Source organism: Ornithorhynchus anatinus, chromosome 14 (genome assembly GCF_004115215.2).
Source record: "Ornithorhynchus anatinus isolate Pmale09 chromosome 14, mOrnAna1.pri.v4, whole genome shotgun sequence".
In the NCBI taxonomy this organism is placed as follows: Eukaryota; Metazoa; Chordata; class Mammalia; order Monotremata; family Ornithorhynchidae; genus Ornithorhynchus; species Ornithorhynchus anatinus.
Genome location: NC_041741.1, coordinates 25,416,080 through 25,431,999, shown reverse-complemented (window position 1 = coordinate 25,431,999; position 15,920 = coordinate 25,416,080). Strand labels below are relative to the sequence as shown.

General features: G+C 39.2%; 1 protein-coding gene and 2 non-coding genes across 5 annotated transcripts in view; 1 reads left to right on the top strand and 2 right to left on the bottom strand.

Moving 5' to 3' along the window:
• Positions 1–15,920, bottom strand: part of SYT1 (synaptotagmin 1) — a 656,933-nt gene that overhangs the window by 252,216 nt on the left and 388,797 nt on the right. The window lies entirely within an intron of this gene.
• LOC114816789 lies at positions 378–516 on the top strand. The gene has a single exon (XR_003764596.1). It is a non-coding gene; the product is annotated as a small nucleolar RNA SNORA7 (small nucleolar RNA).
• LOC114816834 lies at positions 11,908–12,045 on the bottom strand. The gene has a single exon (XR_003764640.1). It is a non-coding gene; the product is annotated as a small nucleolar RNA SNORA7 (small nucleolar RNA).

The window sequence follows — 15,920 nt, the reverse complement described above, 5'->3', positions numbered from 1 at the left end:
TGGTTTTGTCCCAGGAGTTTCTAAAATATGAACTGTGCTTGAGGATGCTTTGGGGAATTTGAGGAAAGTCACAGAGATATATGCTCAAAATTAACGAACAACATTTAGGTTTCCAGGAGCATTTCAGCCACATCATGTCAAAGCTGAAATCAGCAGCCTTCCATAGTCATGAACACAACTTGACTGATCTTGATTGGATTTATTAATTGCTGTCAAACTTTAATTGTTATTGAATTAATGCCACCTATCCAAGAAGCGTTCTACCCATAAAGCATCTGACTCTAAAATTTGATATCAAAGTTATTTTCTTAAATTTAATCGTGGTTTTAAACATTGTCAAAGATTTCAGGCAATTTGATCTCATGTATTTACAAAGTTCCTTCTCAGAATCTTACCTGGAAAGTTTCCAGTACTCTACCAGTCTCGATTATGGGAGGGAGAGTCAGGCAGAGGAGAGGCCCATTTCATTCCCAGCTTGGTCAGTGGCTAGCGAGTGGAAGGCAATCTGCTACAAGTCAAAACTTTCCTGTGTTGGGCAGCAGTGGCATGAGAGACAGTCAAGAATGGAGATTTGAGCTGACTGCATGGAAGGAGGCAGTGGTAAAGCCCTTGAATATTTTTACCAAGAAAACTCTATGGATACACTACCAGAACAATTGCAGATGGAGGTGGGGCATTCTGGGAGAGATATGTTGGCGTTGCTAGGGGTCTGAGCCGGTTCAACAGCATAAGACAAGATTTACATTGTGGTAACTGGAACTAATTGCTCTTACTGATAAGCAGCGTGGGAAGCAGCATGGCTCAGTGGAAAGAGCCTGGGCTTTGAAGTCAGAGGTCATGGGTTCGACTCCCTGCTCTGCCACTTGTCAGCTGTGTGACTGTGGGTAAGTCACTTAACTTGTCCGTGTCCCAGTTACCTCATCTGTAAAATGGGGATTAATTGTGAGCCTCACGTGGGACAACCTGATTACCCTTTTTCTACCCCAGCGCTTAGAACAGTGCTCTGCCCATAGTAAGCGCTTAACAAATACCAACATTATTATTATTATTCTTACTGATAAATTCTCTTTCTTCTTGTTATGTGTAGAGTACATGTCATCCTTACTGAATATAGTGTTCCACATATAAAGGGTGGGGGGGGAGGTCCAATCAATCACGGGACAATTAATTCTAATATGTGGCATTGTCTTGAGGAAAATCAGTTTCATTTAAGATTAAAGGATATAATCTCACACCAGAGACCTTTCTAAATGGATGTTTAGTTTACATTTAATTTCATTACTATTTTTATAATGAAAGACGGTTCCAAGATGTTTCTGGAAAGTCTTTTTGATGTGCAGTTTTTTGATATGGCATCCATCCATAACATTCATTAATTTTGGCAAATGTGGAAGTAGGCAAGAAATACAATCCAGATAGCCCCCCAAGACCCTCTCCAAAAGAACAAAAAAAATACACACAATTCTACAGATTGCTTCAACCACCCCCACTAAGTAACGGTTTCACAAGGTACTAATAATAACACAAAAAATTGAGTTTAATTTTTCCTTTCTGCACTTTGGTGGAATCACTAACAAGCACACAAAGGCAGAAAGCAAGGAGATGAGAAGTAAAGCACCTGTGACTAAAATATGCACAGCAAGTTGTGATCATTTGAAAAATAATGGCCCATACATTTAAAAATACATATTGTAATTATTTTTTATAGAAAATGTTAGAACCAATGTCTATGTTAGTCAGGAAAAATAATGGAGTTCAATCATTGTTCATCATGTTCAGTCAATGGCCATGACTATCGCCACACAAAACTGGACTAAGAAAAGATAAATTGATTTATTGAGCTATTTCAAAGAGATCTCTTTCTTGCCACTCTCAAATGACAATTCAGTACTCCCAGATTCCAGTATCCAGGAACAACCAACAACGTGAGCTTTCTTATCCTGTTTTTCCAAACTTATAGCCAAGGTCAAGCCTAACAGTTGATAAACTCTGAAGTTTATTGATAACCCAAAAGCCCTACACAGATATATAAATGTAAAAATGCTAAAACTTCTGTAAATATGCTGTGTACCTTTCAACTTAAAAATCAGCCAATAAAAAAATAGCTAAGCTAAGACCAAAAGTTTATCGCAAGATCTATTTCAGCTTTATGATATTATCACTACAATTATATTTGTTTTTAGTAATTTAGAGTAACTTAGATTGTGAGCTCTATAAGGGTAGGCTACATGAATTTTGTTTCTATTGTACCCTCCTATAAGCTTAGAACTGTGGTTCATATTCAGAAGGCATTCAATGAATGCTATTGATAAGATATGATATGATAAAATAAAGATGATTTGAGAATAAAGCTCATTAAAATACTCTTCTCTTTGAAAAAATGAAAATACTAAAAAGCATTGAAAAGGATCATGAACTTTACTTCAGTATGAAATGAACAATAATACTGGTGGTATTTATTAGCATTTACTATGTGCCAGGCACTGTGCTAGTACAGTGCTTTGCACACAGTAAGCACTCAATAATTATGATTGAATGAATGAAAGAATGTACTAAGAGCTGGGACAGATATTCATTCATTCATGAATTCACTCAATTGTGTTTATTAAGAGCTTACTGTGTGCACAGCCCTGTACTAGGTGCTTGGGAGAGTACAATACAACAATAAACTCTTAAGAGCCCATGAGAAAGGGCAGTTTCCTCTAGCTCACAGTCTAGAGGGGGGCACAGATATTTAAATAAAGAAATTACAGATATGTAATTATGTACATATGTGCTGTGGGGATGAGAGGGAGAATGAGGGGAGCTAATCAGGGAATAGCAGAAGGGCGTGGGAGAAGAGGAATGGAGGGCTTAAGTCAAGTAAGCATCTTGGAGGAGATGTGTCTTCAATAAGGCTTTGAGGTGGTGGAGAGCAATTATCTGTCGATTCAATTACATCAAGTTGGACACAGTCCTTGTCCCACATGAGACTCACAGTCTTAATTCCCCATTTGATAGGTGAAGGAACTAAAGCCCAGAGACATGAAGTAACCTGCCCAAGATCACACAGCTGACAAGTTGTGGAGCCAGGATTAATACCCAGGTCGATGCTCTAATAATAATAACAATAATTATGGTATTTGTTAAGTGCTTACTATGTGCAGAGCACTATTCTAAGCGCTGGGGTACATACAGGGTAATCAGGTTGTCCCACGTGGGGCTCACAGTCTTCATCCCCATTTTAAAGGTGAGGAAACTGAGCCACAGAGAAGTTAAGTGACTTGCCCAAGGTCACACAGCTGACAAGTGGCGGAGCTGGGATTAGGACCCACGACCTCTGACTTCCAAGCCCGTGCTCTTTCTGCTAAGCCATGCTGCTCTATCCACGAGGCCATGCTGAATAAAAAGAATGGAGCAAAAAATGAGGTTGATTACAGCAAAAAGAAAAAAAAAAGTGGAAAAGTTGATAGTTTTGTTTTCATTTTGATTCTTCAAAATTTGCAAATAGTCAAAAACATATCAGTGGGTACCTCCCATACATTTCTTAGATGGGCCAATGTTGAAGGGCAAGTGAAAAACATGAAGAGAATTTTGTTCTAGAGATTGGGGTTCATCCAAACACATATGAGCCACAATAACTGAAAAATGAAGTTACTTCATTGGGAGGTAGCCTCATCTTTGGGGGTTTCAATTACAGCCCCAAGACAAATATGGTATACTTGATTTAACTTTATCGAAGCAGCTTAATGAAATGCCAATTTTATATATATATATGTTATATATATATATATATCATAATTATATCAAATCCACTGAAGCTGATGATATTGTCTATTTGTCCTAATTTAAAATGAAGTAATAGCATGAGCAGAATGATTTTAGCAGTCTATTCATCAATATTACCTGTCACATGTGGTGAGGAATAACTAACAAAGAACTACGAAATTTTGAAAACCAAACTCTAGTGTCTTTAACTGAAGGGCAGTTTTATTATGCAACTTTTAAGAAATGTAAACCTTTAATTTTGACACACAACTTTTAGACATCAAAGCAAAATCCTTTGATTTCCCCTTTGACATCAGAAATTATCAGGATAACCTGCAGGCTCAATGAGATTTTTGGAATTATTACAGGCGATTACATTTTCATTTCATGTTCCGGCTTCAAATATTTTGGGGATTAGAAATGTACAGGCACGAATGCAGATTGGAATTCAAAGTACTTTATGAAAGTGAGGCTGAATTTTATAAAGATTTTATAATGGTAGAATTAATTATTAAGTTACTTATTTCATCTTTCAAGTTTGTGTCAAAACACTTGTATATTCTTGTTATGATCTTGATAATAAAATAACATCAATCGGTCAATCAATAAGTCAAAGGTATTTACTGAGTGTGCCGAGCCCTGTACTGAGAGCATGGAAAAATACAATAGATTTGGTAGAAATGATTTCAGCCCAAATGGAGCTTACTGTCTACAGAGAATGCAGACAATGAAATAAATGAGCAGACAGGGGAAATAGTAGAGTATGACGATGTGGACATAAGTATTTGTAGGGCTTGGGTGAGTATCAAAGTGCTTACAGAGTACACAGTTAAGTGCACAAGTGACACACTGGGAAGAGTGGTTGGGAAAATGAAGTCTTAGGGAATGCATCTTGGAAAAGATTGATTTTAGGAATGTTTTAAAGGTGAGTACTAGTATCTTAATATATAAGAAATGTGTTTTCAAATTGCTTTCATCCTAAGCTTCCGAAGAGCACCTAAAAACATATGAGTTACTAAGCAAATGGCAATATCATGGAAATTCTAGCACTACACAAACAACAGTTTGCGGAATTATTGATTTAAGTTGGCAAAAAAAACCGGGCCCGTTTACACATGAATAATGTGGTCATATGCAAGGAACTTTAAGTGCTGTGTATAATGAAACTTTAGAAAAACCTAATTTAAAGTTATCTATTGTGTTGACATAGTCCTTAAGTGCACAGCTTTGAGATAGGACCTATTTCTTTCTATTCCAAGTTAATACAGTGTTCTCCACATAGTAAGCATTCAAATACGACTGATTGATTGACTTATATGCTCATCTTTACATTATCCAGTTCCCTGATTGAATTGGTACTTAAAATAGGTAAAGACCTTCAAATGTATTTTTCTGCACTTAATGGAGGTAGCTGAAATTTTAGACATCCGATCCTACGTTCAATAGCATTCACCTTTTTAAATCAGAAAAAAGGTGAGACAAAAAATCTTCATGAATCCCCAAGTTTCGTTTATGTTAAAGACTAAACTGGAGTGGCAAACGAGACACAATGAAAAGCACTAATCACGGTCTGAGTTGTATTCGCCACAATTTCCCATCCGATTACTTGCTTGTGTTTTCACTGACAGAGAGGATTTGGACATATAGAGGGTTTGGATACGTTGTCCCCTAATAGGTTGCGTAGAGAAGGAGATTTCTACAAACTAGATTCCTTTATCACTGGAGCAGATACCCAGGTCAGATTAAAGTCTATCTGCATCACTCTGTATTAGTGCTATGTTACTCCTTATTACTAATCTCAACTGTTGGCTATCACTTAATCATGCTATTTCCCATTTTACCTATTTTGGGTCTTAATGGATGATATATCCTATATCTTCAGTAAATTCATGGTGATTTCCTTGTTTATTGTCTCAAAATAGTATAAAGCTTCCTGTGGATTCATAAAAATACATAGCCTTTTCTGAAGCCTCCATGTGTTGTTAACCATCACTTTAAAACATCTGCTTTGCCTCGTGTCACTTATTTCCAAATTGATGCTTACAGGTATAAGCATGTTTTCAGAGGGGGGAATACTTTCAATAATGATTAACTCATCAGTTATGAGAGATCTCATTCAGAAACACCTGATTCAGCCAATGATGGTTTATTTAAAATAATAATTTGATACAAATTCTATTTTATGGTGACAAGATGGCCTATTATAAAAACAAAATGAATAAATAATAAAATCAAAACTTAAGTGATTTAGAATGTGCTTTATTGGACTCTTGTTTTTTTAAATAATGAAATTTTAATGTGCTTATGTTAACAGATGCTTGCACTATAACTCTTAATTGTATGCATCTGTAATTTATTAAATTATATTAATGCCTGTCTCCCTTTCTAGACTGTAAACTTGTTGTGGGCAGAGAATATGTGTGTTTATTGTTATATTGTACACCCCCAAGTGCTTAGAGTGCTCCGGATGCAGTAAGCGCTCAATAAATATGATTGAATGAACAGAAAATGTTGAGGCATTAGGATCAGTGACTAGATGTTCAATTAATAATAATAATAATTATGGTGTTTGTTAAGCACTTACTATGTGCCAAGCAACGTTCTAAGCATGGGGGCACTGTTCTAAGCGCTGGGACCCTGCTTGAAATTATATTCTACATACATTGGAATTGTATTTGCAATTGTATTTGCATTTAGTGATATAGAGATTATTTTTATATAATTACACATTTATACCTCTCTTTGTGTATATTTAAATATTAGTATATATGTTTTTCTTTCATATATATATATATATATACATATATAATTCTGGCATTGAAAATACATATTGCATGTAACCAATGACACACCTGTGATGTGTTTGCTCATATATTTATAGAAGCATTCTTTATCTTCATTATGGGACTAGATTTACCATTCAATCTGCTAAACTCCAAAGAGGATTAGGAAAGGACACCTTCAACTCTAAGTTAACTTTCGATGCCATCATAAAGACATTTAAGGTTGTCTGTTAATTTCTCAGCCACATTTCTTAACCACATTTGCTTAGCAATTCCCAGAGCCCTTGTTTGATGATAGTCTCAAATGGTATAGCAGTCTTGGTGTTGCTCTCTGCACTTGTACTGCGTTTTTGTCTGAAGCCACATTGTGAATCAGGAAGTGCACAGTTAACTCTGCTTTTCAGGGGTCCATTCAATCAATCAATCTTATTTATTGAGCACTTACTGCGTGCAGAACACTGGACCAAGAGCTTGGGAGAGTACGATATGACAGAGTTGGTAGACATGATCCCTGCCCATAAAGAGCTACCTGTATAGAGGAAGAGCTGACAGAAGGATTCTGATTAGTATCTTGCCAGCCATGGAAAATGCTGAAGAGAAAGGTGAGTGATCCAAATTGTATGCACACTAAGTGTTGAAATCTACATTTCAAATATGGTAAATTGTGGTATTTGTTAAGCGCTTACTATGTGCTTAAGCATAGTGAAGCATCGAGAAGCAGCGTGGCTCAGTGGAAAGAGCCTGGACTTGGGAGTCAGAGGTCACGGGTTCGAATCCCAGCTCTGCCACTTGTCGTCTGTGTCACTGTGGGCAAGTCACTTCACTTCTCTGTGCCTCAGTTACCTCATCTGTAAAATGGGGATTAACTGTGAGCCTCACGTGGGACAACCTGATTACCCTGTATCTACCCCAGCGCTTAGAACAGTGCTTGGCACATAGTAAGCGCTTAACAAATACCAACATTATTATTATTATGTGCAAATACTGTTCTAATAATAATAATAATAATAATAATGTTGGTATTTGTTAAGCGCTTACTATGTGCCGAGCACTGTTCTAAGAGCTGGGGTAGACACGAGGGAATCAGATTGTCCCACGTGGGGCTCACAGTCTTAATCCCCATTTTACAGATGAGGTAACTGAGGCACAGAGAAGTGAAGTGACTTGCCCACAGTCACACAGCTGACAAGTAGCGGAGCTGGGATTTGAACCCTTGACCTCTGACTCCAAAGCCCGTGCTCTTTCCACTGAGCCTGGGGGACACAAGGTGATCGGGTTGTCCCACGTGGGACTCACAGTTTTAATACCCATTTGACAGATGAGGTAACTGAGGCACAGAGAAGTTAAGTGACTTGCCCAAGGTCAAACAGCTGACTAGCGGCAGAGCGGAGATTAGAACCCGTGACCTCTGACTCCCAAGCCCGCGCTCTTTCCACTGTGCCAAGCTGTAGTCTTTAGAATGATATATTATTCCAAAAGGAGAGTGGAGGCCTGTGTGAGCTAGAATCAATGGTAATTACTGAGTGCATATTGTGTGCAGAATGCTGAACTGAACATTTGGGAGTACAGTATAACAGTTCTGGTAGATGCATTCTCTGCCCACAACAAGCATACAGTCTAGAGGGGGAGACACACATTAATTACAGACACAATTTACAGACCTATACATAAGTAATTTGGGGCTGAGGGTGGCGCAAATAAAGGGTGCAAATCCAATGGAAAGGTCAATACAGATGGGAGTGGTAAAAATAAATAACGAAGACATAAATCGGGGAAAGATTCCCGGAGGAGATGCCCTTTTGAATAAGATTTTGAAGGTGGGGAGGCTGATTTAACTGTCAGATATTAATGTGAGGGAATTCCAGGAGAGGCAGGGCATGGTCAAGGGGCTGGTGGCAACATAGATGAGATGATAGGATAAGGAGCAGAAAAACAGAACAATTTACAAATATTTAAATCCTCTAAATAAATGACATTATTTAATGAAACATGTTCCTGGATTATTTCCCAATGAAGTTACCTGACCATATTTATTACCAAATACTAGTTTAGTATTATTCTTATATGAAAATTTTGCCTTTAGTTGGATAATTTTCAGGGAAAATCAAGTCGGGACTATGCAACCAGCCAATTGGGGTATTCAGGATTTTACGTATTCAAACAACTCCAGGTTGATTTGTAACTTTCTTTTAAAAATCCAAGTCTGTCTTGTTAGACGGTCATATTGATTTTCTTCTTACGCATAACTGCAAAAGACATTTAATGTTACAGAGTAGCAGGGGGCAAAACAAATCAGAAAAATGTAGCTTTATGGGTATAAAACTAGGACTTTTATGATTTGATATTCCAATTTCTTCTCTTCCTGTTTGGTTTCTTGACTTTCTACCTAAGCCTCTGCACCTACGGGGATCCACAATTTCAGCAAGAAACAGCAGGTAGATTGAGGCTAAGAAAAGTACTCAATTTTGGTAGATTCTTGGTAAATTTGTTTTACCGAGAAAAATAACCTAGAATAAATGTAAATTTATAAATCAGCAGTATAACCTTTCTTCCTCCTCTGAACATTCTTTATGACAGTTTGAGACTTTAGTAGCAAAGAAATTATGATTTGGGATTGGAGGTTGAATGGTTCATTTTTTTTCTATCATAAATACTAGAGCCATGAGTCAATTTTGAGCAATGAGGCATAGGGCTTGCATATGTTCAGTACAAATTTACAGCCTACTGAAACAATCATGTTGGCAATCTAAAAGCCAACCAAATACCCATATGGCTCCTCAACTTCTCACCCTTTGTGTTTCAAAATGCAACTGCATCTCTCCTTAATGTAACTGGAATAGGGAAGAATTACTAATTACAGATAATACTGCACAAACATAGTACATTAGGCTGAATCCCAAATATCAATGCATCAAATTCTCAAGGCTCAAATGAAACAGGTCCTTTCCAAAACTCAAAGGCAAGAAAATGACCAAATGCATTAGAAATTAGTGGAAAGCGATATTTTAAATTTCTATCCAACCAAGTTTGAAGAAGCAGCATGGCCTAGTAGGAAGAGCATGGACCTGGGAGTCAGGGAACCTGGGTTGTGACACTGCTGTGCCACTTATCCGCTGTGTGACCATGGGCAAGTCCCTTAATTTCTCTGTGCCTTGGTTTCCTCACCTGTAAAAATGGTGATTCAATACCACTTTCCCACTCCTACTTAAATTGTAAGCCCCCTGTGGGACAGGGACTGTATCTGACCTGATGATTTTGTATCTATCCCAGTCCTTCTTACAGTGCTTAGCACATAGTAAGTGGTTGATAAGTATCACTATTATCACTAAAAGTTATGTGTGAGTTTAAATCATTTGGATCCATCCCAAATCGGGGGAGAAATATTCAAAATATCAAAAAACAATGCTTCTACACAGTGAGCATTGTACAGCCTAGAGCATGTGCACTGACACTTTTACCAAATGCTTTAGACCCAGTTAGATTTAACCACTTTACCCTATAGAGAAGCAGTGTGGCTCAGTGGAAAGAACACGGGCTTGGGAGTCAGAGATCATGGGTTCTAATCCTGAGCAAGGCACTTAACTTCTCTGTGCCTCAGTTACTTCATCTCTAAAATGGGGATTAAGACTGTGAGCCCCATGTGGGACAACCTGATTATCTCCCCCAGTGCTTAGAACAGTGCTTGGCATATAATAAGCCCTTAACAAATGCCATCATTATTATCATTATTATTACCACTTGATGGGATAAAGTGAAAATGATGCCTATCAATCAATCATATTCACAGAGGGCTTCCTATGTGCAGAGCACTATACTAAGCGCCTGGGAGAATAAGCATGTTCCCTGCTCTTAATTCATTCAATAGTATTTATTGAACTTGGAATGAACAAGTCGGCAACAGATAGAGACAGTCCCTGCCCTTTGACGGGCTTACATTCTAATCGAGGGAGACAGACAGACAAGAACAATGGGACAGATCCATTAAAGACCATTGATTTATGATAGGAATGAAAAGCAGGGTTGGAAAACACGCCTACCAAGAAAGTATGAAAAGTGGATATATTAGAGCATTCCCATTTGAAATGGTTTGCTCGAAAACAATCAGGACCACATTTTTTTTGTTCTTTGATGTTAATTCTTTTTCGATGCATAGAAAATACAGGTATGCGCTAACGTAATGAGACACTCCATACTAAATGAGTAGCTGCCACTAATTCCAACTGATTTCATCTATCATTAATAGTTATGGGAAGGAGTTGCAAGAAGGAATAAGATGTGACGTATTTGTCTACTCAGTTGTCCTTGTGTGTCGAAGCTTAGGAACTATTCCAAGACCTACATACATACATGTTCAGAATGTATGAATAACTCATACAGTTCAGATATGAATTGTGATTCGATTCTTTGATGATGAGAATTTCAGTGGCAATTAATGACCACTGCCATTTTTATGAAATAGTTTGAGGTAAATCTAAGACAGTCATTTAAGTGCAATGCTTTAAGCATATTTACTTTTATGGTATTTGCTCAGAGCTTTCAATGTGCCAGGAGCTTGCTATCTACTAAGCACTGGGATAGATGCAAGCTAATCAGATTGGATGCGGTCCAGGTATGACATGGGGCTCACAGATTGAATCCCCATTTTACAGATGGGGTAACCAAGGCCCAGAGGAGTGAAGTGATTTGTCCAAGGTCTCTCACAGAAAATGGTGGAATCGGGATTAGAATCCAGGTCCTCCTTACTCCCATGAGAAGCAGCGTGGCTCAGTGGAAAGAGCCCGGGCTTGGGGGTCAGAGGTCATGGGTTCGAATCCCGGCTCTGCCACTTGTCAGCTGTGTGACTGTGGGCAAGTCACTTCACTTCTCTGTGCCTCAGTTCCCTCATCTGTAAAATGGGGATGAAGACAGTGAGCCTCATGTGGGACAACCTGATTACCCTGTATCTACCCGAGCACTTAGACCAGTGCTCAGCACATAGTAAGCGCTTAACACATGCTAACATTATTATTATTAGGCCTTGTTGCTTCTAACTGTTCTATGTGCTTTTCATAACTTCCTTGATCTTGCTTAATATTGCAAAGTCTTCGGCTGTTTTCTTGAAAATAACAACATATTAAATTGTCATGCCATATTCTAAAGAAAATCCTGTGTGTCTTGTCTTATGCTGTCGAGTCATCTCTGACCCATAGCGACTCGATGGACGCATCTCTTCCAGAATGACCCTCCTCCCCCTATAATCATTCTGATAGTGTATCCCATAGAGTTTTCTTGGTCAAAACACACAAGTGGCCTACCATTGTCTTTTTCCACACAGTAAACTCGAGTCTCCACCCTCGATTTCTCCCTGGCTGCTACTTCTCAGCACACGTGAGTTTTGACTTGTAGCAGAGTGCCTTCCACTCGCTAGCCACAGCCCAAGCTAGGGATGGAATGGGCATGCCTCTGCTTGACTCTCCCTCCCAAAGCCATGACTGATAGAGTACTGGAAACTCTCCAGGTGTGATCCTGAGAGGGGCCTATATAGACATGAACATGAAGGAAAGTATCTTCAAAAATATTGTGGACAACTCGATTTTGATGATTCAAATGTTGGTGACTATAAAACAGAGAAATAAATGTGTTTCTACTCCAGAATATGTTAATATCCTGACATTACGTTGCTGTGTCTGTAGTTTATGCTGTCAAGGAGTCCTCTCAGCAAACCTGAAAGGGTGGTTAGGGAGGTAGAGAAGGTTTCTTTGAACGGTAGCCTTAGAAACAACCACAGGGCTTCCCGATCATTGCGTCTGATGCTTTTCATAATCTGTTTTTCTGATTCTACAGATTGTTGACAGAGACTGGCTGTCTAACTGCCCAGGCTCCAACTAGAAGCAGATCCGCAACTAAGAGAGATTGATGGATAACATGGATAAGAAAGAAGCTTCCACATTGGACCTGCTCCTTTCTGGGAACTACATCTTCCAACTGGTTGAAGGATTACTTCCCCTAGATTTCTGGTAAGAGCTGAGACCAGAAAATTGATATCTAGGATTACAGCCAGCCAATCAGTGAGTCAAACATATAATAGATATACAAGACAGGAGAAGTTTCTGAATTTTGGTCTTCACTTCTTTTCTCTTCGAATCTCTGACATGTGATTATCTTCCTCCATGAGGCCAAATGTGAATTTAGGTCAATCGCATTTGCTCTGACCCACTGAAGCTTGCATGATATTTGAAGATTGTGCAGTTAACAGAGAAGTGGCATGGCCCTTTGGAAAGAGCATGGGCCTGGGAGTCAGAAGAACCTGGGTTCTAATCCCTGGACTGCTACGTGCCTGCTTTGTGACCTTGGACAAGTCACTTCACTTCTCTGGGCCTTAGTTACTTCATCTGTAAAACGGGGATTAAGACCGCGAGCCCCATGTAAGGCAGGGACTATGTCCAACCTGATAAACTTGTATCTTCCCCAGGGCTTAGAACAGCAGTTGGCACATAGTAAGCCCTTGACAAATACCCTTATTATTATTATTATTTCTATAAAGAGTTTATATGATTAGAGAATTCTACATATTTAGGTTTACCCTGTCTCTTTCCTTTCATTCTTTACCATAATGCTAAAATCTTTTCTACCATTCATTCATTCAAGTGCATTTACTGAGGGCTTACAGTGTGCAGAGCACTGTATTAAGTGCTTAGAAAGTACAATCCAGCAATAACGATAGATAATCCCTGCCCACACTGAGTTTATAATCTAGAAAGGGCGGAGACAGACATCAAAACAAGTAAACAGGCAACAATATAAAGAAATAGAGTTATAGATATATACGAAAGTGGTGTGGGGTGGGACGAGGGAGGGAAGAGCAAAGGGAGCGAGTCAAGGTGATGTGGAAGGGAGGTGGAGCTGAGAGCTTCAGTAGGGCTTTGAAGGCGGGGGGGAATTGTGAATGTTGGGCAGATTTGAGGAAGGAGGGCATTCCAGACTAGGGGTCGATGGCGGGATATGTGAGAAGGAGGCAGAGAGAAAAGGTTAGCACCAGAGGAGAGGAGTGTGCGGGTTGGGATGTAGAAGGAGGGAAGGGAGATGAGGTAAAAAGGGGCAAGGTGATGGGAGAGCTTTGAAGCCAATAGTGAGGAGTTTTTGTTTCATACGGACGTTAATAGGCAACCGCTGGATATTTTTGAGGAAGGGGTGATATGCCAAGAATGTTTCTGTAGAAAGATAATCTAGGCAGCATAGTGAAGTATGGACAGAAGTGGGGAGAACCAGGAGGTTGAGAGGTCAGAAAGGAGGCTGATGCAGTCATCTAGTTGGGATAGGATGAGTGACTGTACTAATGTGGTAACGGTTTGGATGGAGAGGAAAGGACGGAGCCAAGCGATGTTGTGAAGGTGAGATCGGCAGGCTTTGGTGAAGGATTGGATATGTGGGGTGAACGAGAGAGCAGAGTCAAGGATGATACCAAGGTTGTGGGCTTGTGAGACGGGAAGGATGGTCGTGCCATCTACAGTGATGGGCAAGTCAGGAGAGGACAGGGTTTGGGAGGGAAGAAAAGGAGCTCTGTCTTGGACATGTTGAGTTTTAGGTGGTGAGAAGACAATCAAGTGGAGATGTACTGAAGACAGGAGGAGATGTGAGCTTGGAGGGAGGGAGAGAAGAATAGAAGTATCATACTTTCAGAAGTAGTTGGCTAGGATATTAGGAAAATCCCAATGAGCTGGTAGCCATCACTCCGAAGCTTCTTGGAACTACACAGCAGCATTTTCTCAAAATCCTTGCCCTTTCCATTTTGCTGACCAACTTTCATACTGTTGATTTAATAATGTTGGTATTTGTTAAGCGCTTACTACGTGTACAGCACTGTTCTAAGCACTGGGGGAGATACAGAGTCATCAGGTTGTCCCATGTGAGGCTCAAAGTCTTAATCCCCATTTTACAGATGAGGTAACTGAGGCACAGAGAAGTTGTGACTTGCCTACAGTCACACAGCTGACAAGTGGCGAGTTGGGATTCGAACCCATGACCTCTGACTCCCAAGCCCGGGCTCCTTCCACTTAGCCATGCTTTAGACTGCGATTTCCAGCACGAATACAGAAAATTTGGGATTAACCCCAGATAGCTTTCCTATCATTTGCCTTACTTTACAAAGTTTCACAAACTCCATCTGGATTACATTTGTCTTCTAAGGGGCAGCACTCTGATACATGAGATTTTGAAGAACACATAACCCAGGCCCCAAATTTCACTTGACAACCTGAAACATATATTCAACTGGGGCTTGCAGACCTGATACAAATGTTTTTAGAAAAAGCTTTAAATAAGAAATTTCTCTTCCTCTCCTGAACTATTACAAAAATACAATCTATATTTTTTTCTGATTTCACACTACATGACAGTTATAGCAAAATTCAGCATCAGCATATAAAATGGTGAACAGAAAAATTATATATCACCGAAACCACGAGTGGATCATGTGGAATTGAAAATAAACTACACTGAATTTGTACTCAATACTTTAAAATACTACATTCTCAATATGGCTTGACAGCTGATTAAAATATAGGGATATAATGAAACTTGTCATTTCTGCTCACTGGTTCAAAGCAAAAGAAACTGAAAAAAATGGACAAGGCTTAGCTGACCTGTTAAAGTAGTTCAGCATGCCTCTTGGAAGGAAATCAGTTTAGGGAGTTTATACCCACCTCTAAGCAGGGAATATATGTTTAGGGAGGTTTTCAAGGGGCCCCAAGCACAGTTTTTCTTTGTCCAGTTGCAAAATGATAGGCTGCCCCATATAGTTTAAAGGAAATTCTTCTAGCCTCCCAGAATAAGAAGCAGAACTAGAGCATTGCAAAGCCTTCTGCATGGAAGAAAAGCCATTTTAAGGCTCACACTAATCTTTCATGAAGCCTTGTCTGCACTCTCTGTTAGAAACTAAAAATAACGTGGGGTGATACATGAATGCGCAATGAAATATTAAAGCTGTTCATTGAATTTGGAGGAAGGTCCTTACTGTTCAAATTGGGAAATTACAAAAATGAATGTGAATTTATTAAATTCATCAGGAACCTAATCCCTTGTGTCTGTCGACTATTGAAAAAAGACTGACAGACATCAAAAATCCTGAAGGAGAAACTGGATGTGCTAAGAACATTTTTTCTTTTTCCTGGCCTGAATCTAGAGCACCCCGCTGTAGGAATAATTCCAAAACATACCGTCCAGCAGCTTCTATGACCTGAATATTATCACAATTTAATGTGCAATGAATTTTTAAAGATATTTAGGCCCAGAATCCTGGGCCCCATTCAATATTTTTATATTCTAAACTGTTACAATGCCATAGGTTCATAGCCCACTGCCTACTTGCACTGGTCCCTTCTGCCTCTCTTTATGCCTGTAGTCAGCCTGTGG